The sequence below is a fragment of the Falco punctatus genome (assembly GCF_963210335.1).
Source record: "Falco punctatus genome assembly, chromosome: 12".
In the NCBI taxonomy this organism is placed as follows: domain Eukaryota; kingdom Metazoa; phylum Chordata; class Aves; order Falconiformes; family Falconidae; genus Falco; species Falco punctatus.
Window position 1 is genome coordinate 5,858,138 of NC_137592.1, and position 20,938 is coordinate 5,879,075.

Genomic DNA, 20,938 nt, shown 5'->3' on the forward strand with positions numbered 1-20,938 from the left:
ATAAGAAATGCCGGCAGATTACTACTTTGTGTTGTGTACAAGCAAATATCATCTTTAAAGATTTTGCAGAAGAGTAACTATTTTATGATCAGTGAAGTAAACATTTTCAGATAGTCTCACCTTGCAGAATGTGGTCATTTGTGTCTGTTTGGTAGGTGCATAGTTTAAAAATCTAAGCAAACAAAACAGGAATCATGTCTAGATACCTACCAAAAGTTAAAATTACCTTGAATAAAGAAAATTGCCTCTGGGATTTCCAGGAGAAAAGAATGCATTGAATTAACTGAAAAAGTTAAAGCTAAGAACAAAATACGGTAATGTTTGGGGTTTTTTTAACAATGGCCCAATTCTGCAAAACCTTAACGTTCTTATTAGCTATTTTGTATTCTAGGCCCATGAAAAACTTTTGGTCAGAACTTAACAGTACATTGTTACAAACTGATATCTGCTGAACTTTATCCTAGTTCATGAACCTTTTGAACAGCAGCCCCCTCGTGCCCCTGGGGTTCTGGAGGGGGTTTATGGTTTCATGTGCAAAGCAGTGTGAAACTTGGCACTTTCGCATGGCCTGAACCCTGACAACTCCAGGAGCACAAAGCAAAATCAAGGCCTATAAGCTCAACCAGCCTAGAGGCAAAGTAAAGGTTTATTGAAACTCGTGTGAACTTGAGCTAAATCCCGATTTAAGAAATCTGGCCCTTTTACTGTCCCATCATTGCCTTATCATTAACGTGGAGGAAATCCGTCCTGCATGGCTGTTGTGAAGATAAGTTCCATAACATTTATGAAGTGCTCAAATAAGGATGGTAGCAGTGGTGGTTTTGGGGGTGTGGGGGGCTTCTGATCTGAAGGAAGTAGGTCAGTGGCCAGGAGATATATGGTCTTAATAGCCCATGTATGGATAGAAGTTCCTCTGAATTCCGACTTGCTGAAGAGCCAGGGCAGGCCAGTCATTAGGGCTGTCTGACAGGGTAAATGAGTCACAGTCAAAGCAGGCACTCGTTTACATTACCAGGCTCTTTCAGAGTCTGTGCAAACTGCAAGCTCCAGTTCATACTGAAGGCCAGGTTTGACTTTTGCTTACTCTGCTTTCAGTGGGGTTGAAATATTATGAGTGGGAATTTGGCTGAAGGTCTAAAAAACTACTTGCCTCCTGATTTATAAACCAGCAAAGGTGCTACATGCAGCCGCTATCCAAGTCCATTAGAGAGACAGTGTCAGGTTCCTAATGTGATTCAGCTGCGGTTCTGCAGATCCTGTCTTTTTTATAAGTCCCTGGCAGTCATTGGAATTGACTGATGCTGGGGATTGGGCCCACAAGGTACAGAAGTATTTCTTCCTTTACTCGTTTCCTGGCCTTGCCTTCTGGACTGTCTGACTTTGGAGCTTTCATCGTTCAGGTAGGTCATGTTATGAGTCGTCTTAACCAGGTCCTGAAATGAGCCAGTGTTGCTCACCTGCAGGCCCAATTGGCTGTAAGTGAATGCTTTGGGCATTAATTGTGTGTCGTGTTGCCTCTGCTTCTACACTGAATAAAGTACTCCAGCGATCCTCCACAGGTGAGGCCATGGGTGGATTTGTTGACATGGACCTCTTTCAGAGCTGCTTGTAGTTGCATTTACGTGGTATGGATTCCAACTGTGACCCTACAGTGTACTTACAATGACAGTACCTCGGCTTACAAAGTCACAATAGGAACATTCTGCTGTTAACACATGCAAAAGTCTGGTTTTCAAGAAGTGGGTTCATTTTTCTGACAGTAGGCTAAACCCTTTTAGGAGAACCATAACCCGCTCCATATCTGCTGGAAGGACAGTGTGGCGGGGTATAAGCAATCCAGGAGACCTACCAGAGTATGTGAGGGAAAACTTTCTGATGCTGGTGCTGGATGAGCTGACTGATGGAAGCACTGTGCTGGACCTGCTGCTTCTGAATAAGGAAGAACTGTTTTTGGGTGACTTGGCTGCAGTATCATGAGATGGTGGTTTAAGAACCTGAGGAAAGTGGGAAAGGCAAGTAATATAGTAATCACTCAAAACTTCAAGTGTGTGGACTTTGGCTTTTCAAGGAACTGGCAGAATCTCCTGGGAGTCTGCCCTGGAGGGCAGAGACCCATGAAAGTTGCTTGATCTTGAAGGACAGCCTCCTCAAAGCACAAGAACAGTCCATCCTGATGTTCAGGATGCTGAGCAGGTATAGCAGGAGGCCAGCTTGACTGAACGGGGAACTTCTGACTGATTTCAAATGCAAAAAGGAAGAGTATGGAGGTGGAAGCAAGGACAAGCAACCAAAGAGGAATACAGAAATGTTGCCTGGGCATGTAGGAATGGAGTTAGGAAAGCAAAACGCAGCTGCAGTTGGAACTGATGAGGCTTTTGGAGCGTAAGCAGATCATTTCTACGTGCAGCACAAGGGAGACCAAGGAAGATGTGGGCCTTCTGCTGAATGTGGCAGGTGATGAAAGGCATGGGAAGAGGCTGAAGTATTCAATGTCTTGTCTTGGTCTTTATTAGCAAGATCTGCTTTCAGGCCTCGATGCATAGTGGCAGAGCTTGAGGGAGGAGGTGGTACCTGCATTAAAGAATTAAAGATCACATAGGTAAACATGGCACATACGAGCCCATGGGGCTGGACAGGATGCATCAAAGGGTGCTGAGGGGCTGATACTGTTTAACATCTTCATGGTAAACAGCAACTTGATCAAAGAGACAGCATCCTTAGCAAGTTTGCAGATGACACCAACCCAGGAGAAGTGGTTGATGTGCTGAAGAGCAAGTCTGCTGGCCAGAGGGACCATCTGAGAAGTGAACTGGAGGAACAGGCCAACAAGAATCTCCTGAAGTTCAACAGACAAATGCAAAGCCCCGCACCTGGGACAGAACCTCCCGGTGCTCAGGTACAGGGATAACATCTCAGCACCCGGTGGGGAGCTGCGAGTCCTGATGGACACCACATCCAACATGCACCAGTGACGCGGCTCCTGCAGGAATCAAAGCCAACTGCGTGCTGGGTTTCCTGGAGGGGACTGATTATTCCCCTCTGCTTGTACTCGTTAGGATGCCACTGGAGTATTGTGTCTAGTCTGGGATCTTTGGCAGAAATACTGGCAAACTGGAGAGAGCTGAGAGCAGCTGTGGTGCTTAAGCAGCTGGACTGTGTGACAGATGAGGAGAGGTGGGGGAGCCTGAATTTGTTTAGCTAGAAGGAATAGAATTGCACTCTTCCGTGACCCAGGAGGAGGTTAGAGAGAGGATGAGGCCAGACTCTTCTCAGAGGTGCGCAGTGGTAGGATGGGAGGCAGCTGCCACAGATTATAGCAAAGGGAGATCTGACTGAATGTAGGGGAAAATTTTTTCACAGTAACAGCAGTTTAGCACTTGAGCCCTGAAAAGTAATATTTCCACTTTGGGAGATTTCCTGAACTTGACTAGTCAAGATCCTGAGCAACTTGATCTAACCTGAAGCTGGACCAGCAGGAGGTTGGATGAGATGACCTCCAGAGGTCCCTTCCGACCTTGGTATTTCTGATTTTGTGACACAGAGAAAAACCATTGAGCAAGAGCAATAGATGGAGCAATATGATTGTAGCGAGTTCGTTTCTGTGCACACCATGTTATTTCTAGCTTGTGCTCCATTTAACAAGCAGAGAAAAAGAGACAACAAGTTTCTTTTTTTTTCCTTCTCAAAATCATAAAAAATGTGTAGGCAGGAGATCTGCTGCAGTATGCAGATTAGGATGTCACATACGTATTGAAACTGTGTCCAACATAAATGACATAATGTAAGAAACAACTGATCATTTGTTTCTGGCAGGAATTTTTTCTCATCAGTTTTGAATGAATCCTAACAGTGGGTTAAAAAAGATCTTCGTGCGTACAGGAGAGACTATAATGCTAGCTTTGATCTGAACTTCTACAACAAAAATTATTTTTCTACTGAAATCATTTACTTTACTAAATAAAGTGAAGCCTTTTGTATTTTTGCTCACAGAATCATTGCAGCATGGATGACAAGATGATATAAGGACATCTTTGTCCAGTTGGAATAAAAATTAAAAAAAGACAGCAAACTATTTGTAGCCACTGACACCTGTTAAAATTCAAGCCCATGCTAGAATATCAAGCTTCTGCTGAAATACATACTGAGTGTAATTTTATGTTTTAAATATGGTTTCCCATCCTGGTATTTGCAGGTGCATTGTACTAAAGTGAACACAATCATTTTGTTAATTGCAGTTCAAGCTCATTAGGGAACTATAAAGGCAGAAGAATGAATGTACCCGTGCATTAAATGGTAAATGATTTTGGGGTGGGAAGCAGTCAGGTGTGTTGCCCTAGGCTATGATTTTCCCCAAATTAACATACATAGCAAAGAAAGAAAGAATGAGGCGGGTGGGAAGAAAGAAAGGCCACAGGTCACCAAAGCAAACCTCCCAAACTTCAGTGACGCTGAAGGGAAACGTTAGTTGCTGAAGTGCTGAGAATCTAGCTAGTACTAGCTCACGCTGGGCAGTTTTCCTGTTGGTTTTGGTTCATTCAGGACAAATACAGCGAAACTCAAACCAACTCAGTACTGTTCATGTAGTTAACATGTAACTGAGCAGAGCTTTGGAAGGTTTCACTGCAGCCTGCAAGACCTCTCAAATGTGCAACGTTCATGACCTTTAGTACAAAACCATCTTGAAGTAGTGTATGCTTGAGCAACCAGCCAAACATTTCCCTTTAGAATTTTGATGGAAGATTCGTAAACTTGAAAATGTGTTATCACAAAGCTTGGTTGCTTCCATCTCCCTGCCAGACACTCAAGCCAGCAGGGATCCGTGCATTTCCAGATGGTTATACAAGCATATTTTGCTGCCTCAGAATAATAATCATTGAGTGAAATTAAAACCTTGGCCAGCACTTCAGGTCTGAATAGTAATACTGAGTGCCTCAATGTTTGGGTGTCTAGATGAACACGGCTCTAAGAGTAGTTTCTCTGGATGGCCATGATTTGGATCTTCTGAAAAATCAGGCTCCTTTATAATGCCTCTTGTTTTCCGTTTTACCTTTGCTTAAAGTGGAAATACTTGTTTTGAGAAAGGAGGAAGGTGCTAAGAGAACTGAATGCAGAAGGAAATGAAAATTTTCCCCTGGAAAGTTTTCAACTGATACTGTATTTTATGTAAACCCCCTATTTTTTCGTTTCCATTTGTCTCCTGTCCATTTCCTGAAAGCATTTCCATTTCATGCTGCTCTAGTGAATTGTTTAACCCATCACCAAAGTTAATAGTTTCATGACTTTCAGAATACATCTGTAATATCTGAATGGCAATTGAGGTGCAACTGCCCTGAGTTTTTTTAAAGCTTTCAGAAAAATAGCTGGGTTCTGTCTAGTCCTTAAAAATTTCTTTGATAAAAGAGAGAGAGATACCATTATTTATTAATGTTTATATCTGGTGAAACTATATACTCTTTAGCCATTGTTTAACTGTGTTTGGGATTCAATTTCTTTGTCCTTTAGTTGTATCCCAAACAGAAACTAGGTGTCTGTGGACTGTGTTCTCTCAGAGTTTAGACATAACTATGAAAAGCTATAAGTCTGAATTAACAAAAGTGTATATATTAGTTATGAATGTTGTAATTATCCATGAAAATAATTGCACTCTCAAGCCCAAAAAAGTGTATAAAATGGTAAGATTAATGTATTTTCTGCTTCCTTCTCGTGTATCTGGTGCTGTGTAGGTCAGGGAAGAGCTTCTGAGATGGACTTGGTTGAATCTTTTCCAGCAAAGCCTCTGTTCTTTGAAGTCCCAGCTTCAGCAGCTGCTGCCAACTTTACTGTCCAACACGAGACCAGTAAAACCAGATTTTGCTGGTAGGCTCAGTCTCCAAGATGGCTTCCTTTTGTAGAACCAAATATGGGCAGTTAATTTTCTTTTGGATGTATATCATATTTAACAAGATGGATATTTGTTCCTAACAGCTTAAATGCAAAGGTGTGTACTCGTCTACTGTGTCTATTCCAAGTTAATCCACTTGCAGTTTATTTTAGCACATTAGTTATTTGCATGTTACATATAGTAGGTCTGCAAAGAAAATGTATGCAACTTTGTGAGTCTTAAAAGAAAGTTCTCAGCTTGAGGCAGACAGGCGACGAGCTGCTCAACTATAGCCAAGTGATGGAAAAGTAAGAAAAAAACCCTCTTTCCCAACAGCTGATCAATAATAATAATAATATAAAAAAAAAAAACAAACACACATCCATGGCTAGACTTGTACAGAAGTCACCTTTATGGTGGCACGTGGGCAAATATAGTGGAAATACTTTTTAAAGTATTACAGGAAGGAATTTCAGCCATTGTGGGGTTTTCTGTTATTATGATGGGTGGATCTGAAATATAAAACTTCCCAGACGTTTGCTGTAAACTAGAGCAAACCATCTCTTCACTTAAAAATGTAGAAATTTTAGTGGCAGTGCTGCTCTGTGTGTGTGTGTGTTTATGCACGTATGCGTGTATGGCATGTGGTTGATGTGGGACTGGCACCACCAGTTTTTTGGAAAAAGGAAAAAAGTTTTGCTTGCCTTGAAACAGTAAGATATCCGCCAATTTGAGCAGCTCTAGCACCACCGTGCTGTTGAGATTTGGCAGGAGAGTGACTTTCACTTCGTTTTCCTGCCAAACTCGGCCACTTAATGAACATTTCAAACCTCTCAGCTTGCACGTGCTCAGCTGATGTTTGAGGGAAGCATCTTGTCCTTGCAAAGTGGGCTCAGGCTTCTCCCTGTTGCACGGGGACTGCTCTCCTGCAGCCCCCACCCATGATGGGTCTGTCCCTCAGGGAGATGGAGGGCACAGGAGCGAGAGGAATTGCTCTGTAATTGAAGCTGTATTTTCAGGATGGGAGTAATTTCAGGAAAGCCTGCATGTCTGGTTCAGTATCTCCCTCTGTACTTACAGGAGGGGATGTCTGCGGAGAGCTCCTCTGTCCCCTTGATGCATAGATACATATGGAACAGAGGAGAAAAGAGAGCAGGAGACTTCTGTATTTTGGAGAGGTAGTAGAAAATTTTGTGTTCAGCATATTTCCTTCCAGAAACCTGAAATGGAGCTGGCGGTTCCTGCGTTTTGCCCTTCTCAGCAAGTGTCTGTGAAGTCCCCAGACAAAGTGAGAGCTTAGCTCCCTCTGGTCTGCACAGCAGAAGGCAGCATGCTGTCCTTCACACAGGTACTTAACTAGCCTTAAGTACTGGGGGTCTCTTCACTAACTCCAAGGGTCCCAGCCTAGCTGGAATTTGCTTCCAGCTATGTGGTGGATTTTTGTAACTTCGTTTTGATTTTTTATTATTTTTTTGAAGTCAAGGACATCACACAAACGTGTGTGTGTGTGCACTGTATTTAAAAATGCTTAGGATGTACCAAAATTATCTTGCAACTTCAGTTCTCTTCCCAGCCCTGCTTCCATCTTGTGTGTTATAATACAGTCTTTAATTAGACCACTACAATTACAGACCTGCTTGGGGAATGAATCAGGGTTGTGTGGTAAAAGACACCATTGTCCAAGGATCTCTACCCCATTTCTGGCAGGAGTGGAAAGATGAACAGTGAATGAGGTTGGGGGTTTGTGGAAAGAGGAAAAATATTAAAGGCTTTTCAGATGTACGCTAGAGAATTAGCACTTTCAGTGCTTCTGCTAGAGTGATTCCAGGCAAGTTACTTAAACCAAACTCTTTGTGGGTAGTCACTAATTAAGTGTTCCTAATATTCTGGGTATCTGACTTGAGACCCAGGGTCTGACCTGAAATCCTGAGCAGTCACAGTTGCAATAGAAGCTCAGGAGAGCTGCAGTATAGAAAATACCATTGTAGCACTCCAGAAAATGAAAAGCCTTTGGCATGCCCAGTTGCACTGTCCCCGTAACTGTGGATCCTTTGGCTCCCCTTTTCCGACCTTGCTTCCCAGCCTGTGAAGTGGAGGAAAGGTTGTCCCTTCACTTTATTGGGAAACAGCAAAAATAAATTCAAGTTTGTGACGTGCTTAAGTAATAACAAGAGTGCCACAGCAAAACAGATGAGGACATTGCTAATTCCGCAGCTGGGTTTGAGTTGTGTGCAGCAGAGCGGGCCTGGGAGCATGCAGCATGCAACAAGGGTCACATCAATTATTGAACTGCTTTGCAGGGTCAGACCAGCCCCTTCCTCACCCTGGCTGAGGCTGGGGCAGAAGCCCCGAGGTGAAAATAGGAGTGTGGTTGTATTACTACAGGCTGTCTCATGCATGTGCATGAGGGGAGGTGAAATTGCTGGATGTACCGTAATTCTGTTTTTTTCTTACTTTTGAGTGCTCAGCTTTGCAAGAACATTAAGTCTTTATCTGTTTTGTGAGTAACAAACATCCCTATACACCCCCCAGCAAAGACATGCTTTCCTAATGGTCCTTCAAGGCAGAAGGTGCTGTGTTAGTGGCTTGTTATTTGGGAGAAGACTTTGAGGCACAAATGTTGATCTTTTACTGCACAGCAGTTTATGGCTGGATAAAAGGTTTCTGAAAATAGGTTTGATTTAAATAAAACAACTATCTCCACTTTAATTTTTCATGTGCAAATGCTTCAGAGAGCGCTTCTGTAAACTTCATTACAACGCATGCCATTGCGTGCCAAATTATAAGTTTCAGGATCTTTGAAATTAGGCATCTGTTATCTCTTGCCTGGGGTTTACTTAAGGAAAACAAGAATTCAAAACATGAATGCGCACAATCTTTACAAAAATACTGATGTTTACAGTTTGACCTTTACTTTCTAGTGTTTACCTAAGGGCTAAGTATTTGGAATTATGCTTTGGCTTATAAATGTTTATAATCTAATAGGAATGATATCAGAGTTCTTAAAAAATAAGAGTTCCCTGGAATTCTTTGACCAAAAAAAGAACCAGAAGGAAGGGAAGGGAAGGTGAGGAGGGGAACCAAAAGAAAGGATTGGGACTTTCTGGCATCACTGCAGTTTTGACTGAGAACAGTCCCCCCTAGGTGGGTGTCCCTGCCATGCCAGTAGCCTTGTGGAGGTGGCAACACACTGCTCCGCAGCCCAGCCCCGGGCTGCTCCTGCCCCCAGGTAAAACCCAGGGCCCTCGGGGAGGCCCTGAAGGCCAGCCCTTAAGGCTGGTAGCTGTGCCCCAGCTGGGGAGGCTGAGGCAGTAACTGAATGAGACATTCAAACTGAAGTTTAGCTGAGGAGGGAGCGGCAAAGGTGGAAGCAGCTACGGCCTTGAGGACATGCAGTGGTCACGGCGTGGGGATCTGTGCAGGAGATGCAAGCAAGGCATGAGGCGCAGCCCATGGAGGGGCAGAAGCAGCATGAATGAAGGTACAAGTTCATCCCATGTTGTAAGCCTTTTGAAAGCTGACTTGCAATAGTGGGGCTGTCCTGCAGTGGTGTGGGGAAACCTGCTAATTTTTGTTAGGTTTTTCTACGAAATTATGTAGAAGACTGAAATAAGTGAAACTTCTGATCGATGTTTTTGAGAAGCTGAAAGAGGGACAATGAGATGACGGTGTGTTGCGGGGATGGGGCCAGATACGGTGCTGGAAGAGCCGAAGAGTATAATGTAGCTGTAAGCTAACACTTTGTCTCCCTTACCATACAGTATCCTGCTTTTCCAATTTCCTGAGCACCTCAAGTTGCTGTCATTGTTTGTAGGAGATGCTGGGGTCTTCCCTTATCTGAAAAAGTGGTGCTTTTCAACATGCCTTTTCCACACAGGTGCAGGAAATGAGTAGGAATTCAGTTTAAGAAAGGTGGCTCAAAGTGCCGTTACTGTGTCCTTTTTCTCTGCTGACATAAATGTGCTAAGATGATATTTGGATTCCTCTGCTGTTGGTGAGGACAGCTTTGGCTCAGTATTTGGCGGGTTTCTGTTATCAGTTGTGTTTATTGATAACTTATTGCTTGTCTGCCCCCTTGATTTCTTTCCCTTCTTGTACTGGTTTTTCACTCAGCTTGAGAACAAACTCCTCTTCCCTCTCTTTCCCCACGAGCAGCACCCAGGTATTCTCAAATACCATATAGCTACTATAGGTACAAAGCTCAACTCAGTCATTGACTCTATCGATAGCCTGGTGAATGTGGGCTTATTTCAAATCATACTAATGGTCTGGCATATTGCTGTGATGAAGCAGAAGTTTATAGGAACAGACTTTATTGTTGCCACAACATTTTTTATGGCCCTAATGCACCATTACTGTGCAGTAGTGCCACCGTGTAGAGGGAAGGCCTATAGTCAATGCAACACAGACAGTTATGGTTTCTGCTGCCTTGTTCTCAGATTTTTATATCCTCTGTAACTGGGTTGGCTTTTGAAATGCTTTTGAAGCAGTTACAGATCATGAGGTGGCTGGCTTGGTGCTGGGGTTTTGGTTTGGTTTGGATTATTTATTTTTTTTAATATTTTTTCCCCAGCTGCATAGATCAGGCCCTGCACGCTTTTTAACTGTAGTTTTGCTCCAAATGCAAACTCTGTGATCTTAATTAGCTGTTCTCTGGTTAGCTTGCTGTGGCGAGGAAGAGGACTGTATTTCCAAGAGGTGGCTATTTTTCTTGAAGTAGAGGGCACTCCCTGGTTTACTTTGAGACCATCAGCACAACTTGGCTCCTGGGGTCACGCTCACCCGTGTTCTTCCTGCCCAGCTTGACTGCGCCAGTGTATAGCGTTTGGAGGCTCAGAACAGGGCTGAAAGTAATGAAAAGAGCAAAAGAGCATTTCTGCTGCTGCATTGGCTTGTGGGTGCCCTTGAAACGTGCAGTGTTTAAACCTTAATCTTTGCTGAATTCTTAAATGTGGACAACTTCGCTTTTGATACTCCTGTGCTGCAGCTTGTCGTCAATAGTGCAAGCTGGAGGTACAACACTACTGTTCTGATTAGATTTTTGTACTGGATTTTTTTCCCTGGCTCATTTGGCTACAAAAGCTGCAAGTGAATGGCGAGTCATGCCCAGACATGCCAAGGAGCTCTGTTCAGGTGGTATCCCCAGACTTGGTCGCATCATTCCGGTCAGGGAGAAACACAGCTGAAGCAAATGCTACTGAGGAGGGTAGCTGAGCTATGGAGAGCTCTGGATCAGCGTGAGCACCTGCAGTGGAAAGCATGTGGGAGGCAAACCAGGGGGATGTCAGTGGACAAAAAGCTGTTGTGAGAACTGAGGTAAGAGGGGAGGGGAGGCTCTGCCTAGCTCTTGCCTTTAGTCCTAGGCTGGACGACATTTCTCCTGACCTACTCTGTCCCTTCTTCTGATTTCTCTGGGTGGTTGTGTTTGCCCAGCTGAAGTAAACGGGAAGATGTGAGACTCCTACTTTCTAGAGATCACAGCCCTTGCCACTGCCCAGAGGAGCAGCGTTGGCCATGGCAGTGTTGATCCCGTTGGCCTTGGAGGTCTCTGCTCGCTCTTGGTGATGCCAGGGCAGCTCTCAATCACAGTCCCAGCGGTGAGCTTGACTAAGCAAGCTTTGCTGCTGATGGGGTCATGCAGGATTTATTTAACGTAATTGTTGTGAAGCTCCTGCAGGCCTGGCTGGGTGAGGAGTGTATATGAATTTCCAAAGCCTTGGAGAGACCTTTGCATGCACTATTCCATTTTTTTCCCCAAAAATTTATGGCAAGAGAACAAAATGTGAAGCGGGTTGACAAGTTCTCTGCCAGTGCCTCCGGCATTAGCTATGATTCATTAGCCCAGCCTTGAAGAGATGTTCAGAGGTCCAATAAAACCTATTCAAGATCTTGTTTTGAAAGGGGTGCAGGAATAGGGAGCAAAAGGTTCTTTACAATGTAACACCTTCCCTTTCTCTTCTGGAACAGGGTTGATAAATTCTGTTTCCTGCCTGCCTTTGAAGCTAGCTTTTTAATGTGTATTAAATAGCTCTCAGCCACATATTCTGGTGTGGATGGGTTTGCAGGACTTGTGGTAGGGAAGACAGGCCCACTTCTGTCCTGTCCTCCTCCCTGTGTTGTAACCTTACACTACAGAGTAAGAGCAAAGTGCGTGTAAAATACAACTTTTTGAATTCAGATAACATTTTTTACCTTTGTTCCCATGGTATGTATGAAGAACAGCCACTGCAATTCAGAGGAAAAAATATGCTAGAAACATCATTTTTAAGCAAGTCTCAGTGTATGTAATTCTTCCACCCTCTTTTGGGAAACTGAACTGTGTAGAAGTAAAGTCAGATTCACCACTTTTGACCCAATAGATACAGAATTGGTAGAAATGCAAATATAATTCCTTAGGTTACACATTTTTCAGAGTTTATAATAGAGGCAAAGCTGCTCATTAGCTTTTATAGAGTGGAGAGCAACAAAAAAAAATCTTCAGAGCTATTGAGTTAGATTCTAATCTCAGTTACAAGAGATGCAATTCCAGTGGTTTTGGTGAAGCTATTCATGATGGGTACAGATCACTTTGGGCAGAATGAAGCCCATCCTGCTTTATAAGTATTTAACCCTGTTTCATATATATTAATAGATGGTTGCAATGCTAATTTGGTCTGAGTGCTTAAGGTGGCCTATGGATGCGCCAGCTGGAATCATCTGGCCACAGGGAAAGCAGACTGTTAGGCTGGACTCACATGTTTACTCTAGGAATTATTTTTTCTGGGTTATCTGAGAGCTCTTTTATTTTTGCTCAGTTTGAAGCAATTCCTCTCCCAGATTAGTGGCCAGAGTTTGGAGTTGGGGTTTGCCAAGAGAAATGCTTGACATGATTGGTCTTGCCCTTTCCCTGGGCTTTTAGGGTATTTCAACTATTTTTCCTCAGCTTTCAGCATTGTGGTTTCTAAGTGCCCCCTCCTCTCAATTGCCAGTGGCAGATGAATTCAGTTTTCTCTCTTTTGAACTAACTAATGGACAGAGCAAAGGGAAAGTGAAGCCACTGCTGGACTACTAATCAAAGTTACGTATCATCTGTTAGGAAAGCTATCCAAGTCAAATGAGTGCTTATGTGGAATGGTTGAATCTAGTAGCTTAGCATCAGAATAGTGGCATTATTTTTTTTCATGCAAACATTCCGGTACTTATTTCCACTTTACCCACCTTTCTGAACAGGTAATTGTCCAGTGTTATCTGTGCAACCACTGTCAGATAACACTGGACAACGTGCTAGTACAGTACAGACATTTGTTGGTTAATTATCAACTCCTCTATCAATATAGTTTTAATGAGGGAACTTGCCTTAATGGGATGAATGGCTAAGTTAGCTTGTTTCCTCATACTGCAAATGCTGTTACTGGTTTTATGTTGATGACTGCACATTTCAGTTTAGATTTCAAGCTTAATGCACATCCACACTGACTTCACTGCAGTTCTCATGTGCTTATAGGTATTGCCTGATGACCTGAGTGGCAGCCCTTCACCATGCAGCAGTAAAAGAAAAAGGAAAAAGAAAGAAAGGAAAAAACCATAACAACCCACCAAAACACCCCCAACACAAACACACTCTAAAAAAGCCCAATTCCCTTAAAACATTGGGTTTATATGCCATGGGAGGGTCCAATACAGAGAGAACATTTCCTTTCAAGTCTGTAAGGTGCGTGCTGGGAAAAGCAAACATCTGAAGGGCAGGGAGTTCGGGCCCTGCCACCCAAGATCAAGGCTGTGTGGCTAGTGCCAAGCGGTATGGTGGAGACAGCAATGGCCAAACCACCAGTGACTGTAACAGCACACATGTTTTCTAAACGTGTTTTTTTGTGCATTTGTCATACCTGCATTGTGCTGGCATCACTGTACTAGCAGATTATTAGGTGTCTTAGAAGAGGGACCTGCATTTACTCTGAGGGAAATGAGACTATTTTTCTAACGCCGTTGCCCTCCCCAAACTTTCTTGCCTGAAGAGAATCACGTTAGATTAGTGGGGCAAAATGAGAACTCCTGGGCTTGGAGGTTTACTGGTGAATGAGCTCTCTTCTTCGTGGCTGCATATGCTTTTCTAGCGTGTTACCTGTTTATCCAGATGAATTAGACTCCTGAAGTAGCTCTGGGGCAAAGGAGGTTGTGTTAGCTTTGAACTAGTGCAGTTTTCTCACCCTCAAAGTGATACAGTTGATCTCTTTTGAACCTAGCAGAAAGTTTTAATACTAGCAAAATCCCAAAGGAAATCGCAAACTCAGAATTTTGGTAATTCTTCTAAACAGCCAGGATAGCTGATGTTCAGCCTGCCTGCAAGGAGGAGCCCATGCAAATACCCTTTCAGGCTTGGGGGGATTTTAAAGGCTCCTCGTTTGTATGCAGGACTGACTGGAGACAGAAAGCAGCAATGTATCAGCTCAGAACATGCCAATATTTGAAGGGAGGCTCCAGAATCTTGTTTCATTGGCACAGCAATGAGTCTCCTGCCCTGTAAGGATGCTCCTTGTTTTCTGACCTTCTGTGAGCTTCCTTTAGGTTTTGGGTGAAAGGCAACATGTATGGTACCTACTTACGTTTACTGACTGGGAAGGAAGCTTCACCAAACACTCTTTATGCCAAAGTTTTAACAGTTTTCAAACTGAGCTCTATCCAACAGAATTACAGGCAATTTTAGTTGTCATTACTAACACAGACACAATGACATTTAAACCTGAGGTTCTGCTGTGAAGAGTTTTACCCTGCTGGCAGGGCCAGACTTTTTTTGAAGTCGATGCCTAATTCCAAGCAGAATTTACATCGCTTCAATCATCTGGCCCCTACATCCACCACACCCCTGCATCCACCACACCTCTTTTTTCACATTTCTAGTTTGCTGTTGAACTCCTCAGTTTCAAAATAGTACCGTAAGAGTGTGAATCTTGTAGCTGCACTTGCAGGTGAATGCTGCTCTCCCCGTTGTGCTGTACCAGGCACGGCCATCCCGGACTGCCCCTGCCAGCAGAGGGATGCTGTTTTTTACCTGGTACAGAGACTGCACTATCAGCACATTTCCTGTTGCTGAGGCTTAAAAAAAAAGCTTCTTACTCTGGGAGCAGATGGCCACCTCTCCACCCATCCTCTCAGGTATGGGGAGGCAGCCAAAAACTAGCTTAAAAGAGCAAAGCTAACCTGTTCAAAGGAGAACAGAAAGGAACATTTTTCAAACAGCTTAATGAAGCACTTGTTAAGGACTGCCAGGGACAGATTTCCATTCTACACAGGATATTCATTAGAAAAGTAAACACCCTTCAGCACCATTTGTAGGAACAAAGCAGCTTGCATTTTATAACGAGGTGTTAATTTAATGAAGGAGGGGACTGGCAGAGGAGCAGGAGGCAACTAACCAAATGACAGACACCTTTTCCTGGGAAGACAGGGCAGCTGTGCTGTTCTGCTCTGCTGTGTGGCGGAGGAAGGCAGGCACTGTGCACTACACAGCAGGCAGGGACAGTCCTGGGCTAGGGAGCTGGGGGGATGTGGAGTTTGTTGGCCAACAAGTGGTGGTTGAATTGCTCTCCAGAGCCAAGTGTCTCAGCTGGAGAACCAGGTCCCCTCAAGGCTATGGTTTCAGGGTAACCTTTTGGGCATTTTTTTTCAGGTACTGAGGCACAAAGATTGCTGGGATGTGTAGCTTCAATGCAGCTCATCTGTACAGCTTTGGGAGTTGGGGATCTTACACCTTTGCTGCCTCGGGCCAGGACCCCAAAAACCTGTGCGAGTGGGGGCCCCCCACGCTACTGCTCTGCACCCTGCTCCAGGGCCTGAAGTCCTGGGACTTCCTGAGCCTGCTGTCAGGGTCCTGGATGCTTATTGTGATCCCAGGACAGTGTAAAGTAGCAGGTACTCAAGTGCCAAAAGAGCCAGCTATTTATGTATTTCACAAGGAAACAAATCCTGTGGAAGGGTTTCATATATTTTCCCCTTAAAATGAAACAAAAAATCCTCAGCAATTTCCTTTCTGTGGGAAATTGTGTGTGGCAGGGCGGTCAGCTTTAGAAAGGCAGGCACTCGTAAAATGTCACTGCTCCTTGCAAAATAGGAGCATAGCAGTTCAGCCACCTGCACTCTGGTTAGGCTATCAACGGCTTTGTGACTTGCTTACTAGAAGTTGCCTGTCTAGGGCTAAGGTGTGTTCACCAGCGGATCATCACAAATGATGTGCAGCTGTGGGGTCACTCACAGGAAGCGGGGGTGGAGAGTCCCAGCCTGCTTTTCAAGAGGGGTGAGAAACAGCAGGAACATTTTGCTCTGCCACTGCTGGGGGACAAAGGTAATCTATGTGCTCCCAGAATTAGCCAGATGTCACCGAGGGAGAGCTGGGAGGTAAGGGCGAGATTTTCTGCATCTCATGCCAGGACTTTAGCCTCAAGCCTATGCCTTATTTTCATACATGTGTGTTTCCCACCAGGGAATTTCTACCAGAGCATTTAGCCTGCACGGTTGCTCCCCGTGGGGAGAGGGCCAAAGCTAACCTGCGCTTCCAGCTCTGGGGGAACGGGAGTGACTGCGGTGCTTGGCCAGGGAGGAGGTTTAGGAGTCAGAGGGAAAGCATATGACATGAGGCCAAGTATTATTTAATGACGCTATCCTGTTTTTGATCAGAGCATACAGCAGACTGGAGAGGAGAGCAAAAATAAGGCCACCGGAGAAATTCTGGCCATGAACCTATATAATCAGTCTGAATGTTGGCACAAATGAGGTCATTTCTCATGTTTATCTTTTTACACGCATTGTATGCTCCCCGTTCCTCCTCCTTGTGTCACTGTGATGTGAAGGGAATTTCCTGCACATGCATGGTATTGTTGTTGCAGGGCTTTTGTGAACATAAACCACTTCAAGTGGCAAGGAGAAATAATACTCTGTTCTGGCAGTAAAAATACAAAGTTAGGAAAACTCCCACTCCCTCAAATCATTTTACTTCTGGTTGCTTGCTGAATATTTTATTAGAAGATTAGAAGGAGAAGTGGCCGCATTTAGCAGCTGCTGACACATTTCAGCACTCTGAGTAAGCAGAGGTCAGCTCTTAAGTGCTGTAAATCAGCCTGGCACGCTGTGGCAGCTGAGGAGGGGGGTTGTGGAGAAGACCATGTGGAGCCCTCCTCTCCTATTATCTTGTAGGTTGTCTACCAGGTCTACAAGCAAAAAGCATGTTGGAATGGTGAGGTTTTTCCTCACAGTCTCTCACCTTTAGGTGTATGCCACTCGTGATAGTGGGACAAGTTGAAAATATGTGTCCCTTTTAGCTTATGGTTCCTATGAAATGGAAACATATACATTTTTTTAGCGACAGAATAAAAAAAGTCCTGGTTTGTGCTGGGCGTGAAAGGTGGTGGGACGCAAGGTGAATGCAATCAGCATTCGGGTGCAGTCAGCCACAGGGTCCTTCTCAGTGGGCCAAATTAGGAGTGATGCAAAATGGCTGCAGTGTTCCAGCAGAGTCCAATTAAAAGCAGATGTGCAGAGGAGAATCACCCCCTGCTCCCCCCCTCACTCCTGCCCCCAGCAGCTGCCTCAGCTGTGAAGTGACTCTGTTGCTTAAGGGCAGCAGAGCTTTCCTGCTGAGGGCGGGCCAGCAAAGCTATCCCAGAGCTGCATCTCCCAAGCCCAAGGCTTGCATGGCATGCTTGTGGCACCAGAGCCATGAAAATGAACTGTTGAGGCTTGAAGAGGGAGAGCCATCACTGAGAGCAGCCCCAAGGCTGCTGCGATGGGTCTATCTCCCCTCTCCTGCACCCCCTGGCAGCACATCCCCTTCCTCAGCTGGCATCTGTTCGGCCACGCAGAGCCCGTGGCCACCGGGGTCTGGCCAGAAGCATGACTTGGCCTCCTGTAAGTCCTGCCGATGTCCCACCTCAGGCTCCGAGTTCAGGCAGGGCAGCTGTCACCAGTGAGGTGACAGGCATGGGGCAGCGCTGTGGTCCAGCAGCCAGACCTGAGAGCAAAATGGTGGTGCCCCAGACACTGCGATAACACGCCTCTTCTAAAATTACACTTGGAAGAGGCTTCAGAGTGCAAAAAAACAACAACAGAGAAAGAAAAAAAAAAAACTGAACAAAAAGCCAACCCTCATGTAAACCCCAGGGCTGGAGGAATAAAAGCGCCAGAAAACATTTATATTGGGCTCCCTTGATATCAACACAGATGAAATGGATCCCCATGCTTTCCTGCAAACCGCAGGCTCTAAAGTGGATTCCAAATCCCATCCCCACATTAATTTAAGGGCCTCCCAATTAGACCGTTGGATGCCTTTCAAAGCTTTGTATAAATTGGAGATTATGCAGCTAGCAGCAGAGGCTTGTCTCCTTGCTGGAGCAGCCACCGGCCACAGCTCGCTGCCCAAGCAGCCCGGGTCCGTGGCAGGGAAAGTCAGGGGCTGAATGTGGTGGCCAGGTGGCCCGTGGGGGCAGCTCCAGCCCTGCTGCCCCAGGACTGGTATCTGCCTCAGCCATTCACGGTTAGAAAAACGTCAGTGCTGCTGCGGGGCTGGAAGTGGCAGGGCCATGGGAGTGAGTGATTTCTCCAGCACACTGACCAAAGTGGAAAAATCTGGGGAGGGGAAAAAAAAAATATCCTTTCAGGTTGATTTGAAATGTTTTTGCTGTTCTTCCTCTTTCCTCCTCCCCTGAACTGGCAATAAAAAAAAACAAACCTCATGACAGAACATGGCACAAATTCAAATAGTTTTGGTCAAGCTGTATTTTTCATAGTTAATTTTAAAGATTTTTGTTGTTGTTGCCCAGACCAAGGATTGTCCTTTATTTTCCTAAGAAATAATGCAGTCCTAGGAGGTGGAAGCTTTCAGTGGGAGAGGGAAGAACCTGAGATCTTTCATTCCTGTGTGAATCTCAAACGTTTCCTCCTGTCCCTCTTGCATCCTCCCTCCTATCTGCCTTTCCTCCAGGGGCTGCACCCACACCTTGGAGGCTAATGAGCAATTAGCATTGTCTCCAGGACTGAGCGGTCCCGTGTGTGAAGGCAGAGATGGGGTGATGCCCCTGCGGGGTGCAGGGGAAGAGAGCTGCAGGCACAGCCCCCTTGCTGCAAGTACTGGACTGGAGACCAACGAGTGATTCATTTAACAAAGGATCCCCAAGGATGGCTGGAAAAGGCCACCTCTTAAAGTGGTTGGTGGGGTGGGATGGCCCCCGTGGTCTTGCATTTCTCCTGTTTCTCACCAGCTCTGTCATTTCCCATCTGCCCTCCCCATGCGTTGCAGCTGCTGGACTGTCAGGTCCTGAGCAGAGGCTGGAGCCTGTCCCAGTCTGCTTGCAGATAAGGAGCTGCCGCTCATAGTGCTTTGGATTTCCAAAGAAATGAACCAAAACAGCTGAAGACAGATCTTTTTATTAAGCTTTATATTGATGGAAATGCGATCATTGTCATAACTTGAAATATTTGCCACGGTTTCCGAGCTCAAAGAGTGTACCAGCTTATTGCAATGGCATTAACTGACTTCAGTGAGTGGATTAATTAAATAATTAATGATTAAGTGACCAAGATGACCAAGGGGTTGGGAAGTCATTTACTCAGGGATTTCCGCATGAGTTTGGGTCTAGCACTGCCTGAGGAGCTGGAGCTACAGGGAGTCCTGAGCCTGGCCCTGCCACCCAGGGCAGATTCCTCACTTTTTGGACCAGTTGATGGGGACCAAATGCAGGATTTGATTACAGCAATTTTTTCTTTCTTTCTTTTTTTTTTTTTTTTTTTTTTTCCCTTCAGCTCTTTAAAGTCATTTTTCATGGTCATATGCCCTATTTGGCATAGTTCAAATTAGGACAGCCTTTTTTGTTTTTGGCACAGGAGTGGAACACTTACAGGATGGCTAATTTGCTGCTACCGCTAATGCCAGCTGCTTTAAACTACTGAGCCTTGAGTGCGGAATGTAGGACTGGACTGAACTGTAAGTTCTTTTTTTCATATGCACAGGAATATCCCATTGTTATCAGTCTTCTCTTGAAACATGAGAATTTTTCTTTAAAAAAACAACGGGCAGGAAAAAAATAATCATAAACCCCAAAGGATAAACTTGTGTCTCTTTTAATGTAAAAACCACGACGTCACCATTAAACTGTCAAATTATCCTCTGTTTAATTTCTGTATAAATTTTAAAACTTTCTGCAGACAGCCAATAAACCTCAAGGTGATAGGACTTGTTTCTGCTTCCATTGAAGTTGGTGGCAAACCTCCCATTCATTTTGGTGTGTAGGATCAAACCCCCAGCACATAAATAATCAGGAGTGAAGGTGCTGTGTGATTCTTCTGTCCGTATCTCTCCCTTCCTCTCAGAAAACTTCTGAGGTTGGGCCCAACCTTGATCTCATGCACAGGCTGTGAGCATCTATCTATCTTCCTTTCTGTCTTTCTGTCTTTCTGTCTGTCTTTCCTTGCCCCCCCCCCCCTCCCCCCTTCTTTGTGGGTTTTGATCTCTGCCTTTGAAATGGAAGCAAATTCCCTGCAGGGTGCTCTGTGATCATTTGTTGGGTGTAGTCGAATGCTTTCACTTCTTGCTGTAGGTGAAATGGCTCATGTGCAATGATATTAACTCTCTGCTAGGCAGCCATACAGCAGGAGCAATTCCTGCATTCCTTCTGTTTTCCTAGATGCTTAACAGAGTAGGCGGCTTCCCCCCAACCCCATAAAACCTCCCTCGGTAAAGCACAAGTGGGTGTAGTGGAGTAATGCAGTGCTATGAGAATACAAGATATATGGGAGGCAACGTTTTAGGGAGAGCCAGATCTTGGACAGATCCATCTGCGTAGTTAGCCTGGGTTAGTTGATCTAAATAAAAGATACTACCTCTTCCTGCAAATCCATGCATAATCTAACGGTTTGTTGTCAATTATGATTTACTTGCTATAGAAGAAAATCTCATTTCCCCTTGGTTTCGCTGGAATGAAGCAGTTGGAGAGGGTAGTTGAGGAAGGAAATTACAGTGATGGGATAAGTGTTAGAAGAGAAAAAAAAAAAAAAAAAGACTGTTTTAACAGGAGAGCTATGGTTAGGCCCAGCCCAGAAAAGTATGTAAGAATG

General features: G+C 44.7%; 1 protein-coding gene across 6 annotated transcripts in view; it reads left to right on the top strand.

The window, feature by feature from the left end:
• BMP2 (bone morphogenetic protein 2) overlaps positions 1-20,938 on the top strand; it is a 142,125-nt gene that overhangs the window by 16,274 nt on the left and 104,913 nt on the right. The gene's annotated exons all lie outside the window — the stretch shown is intronic.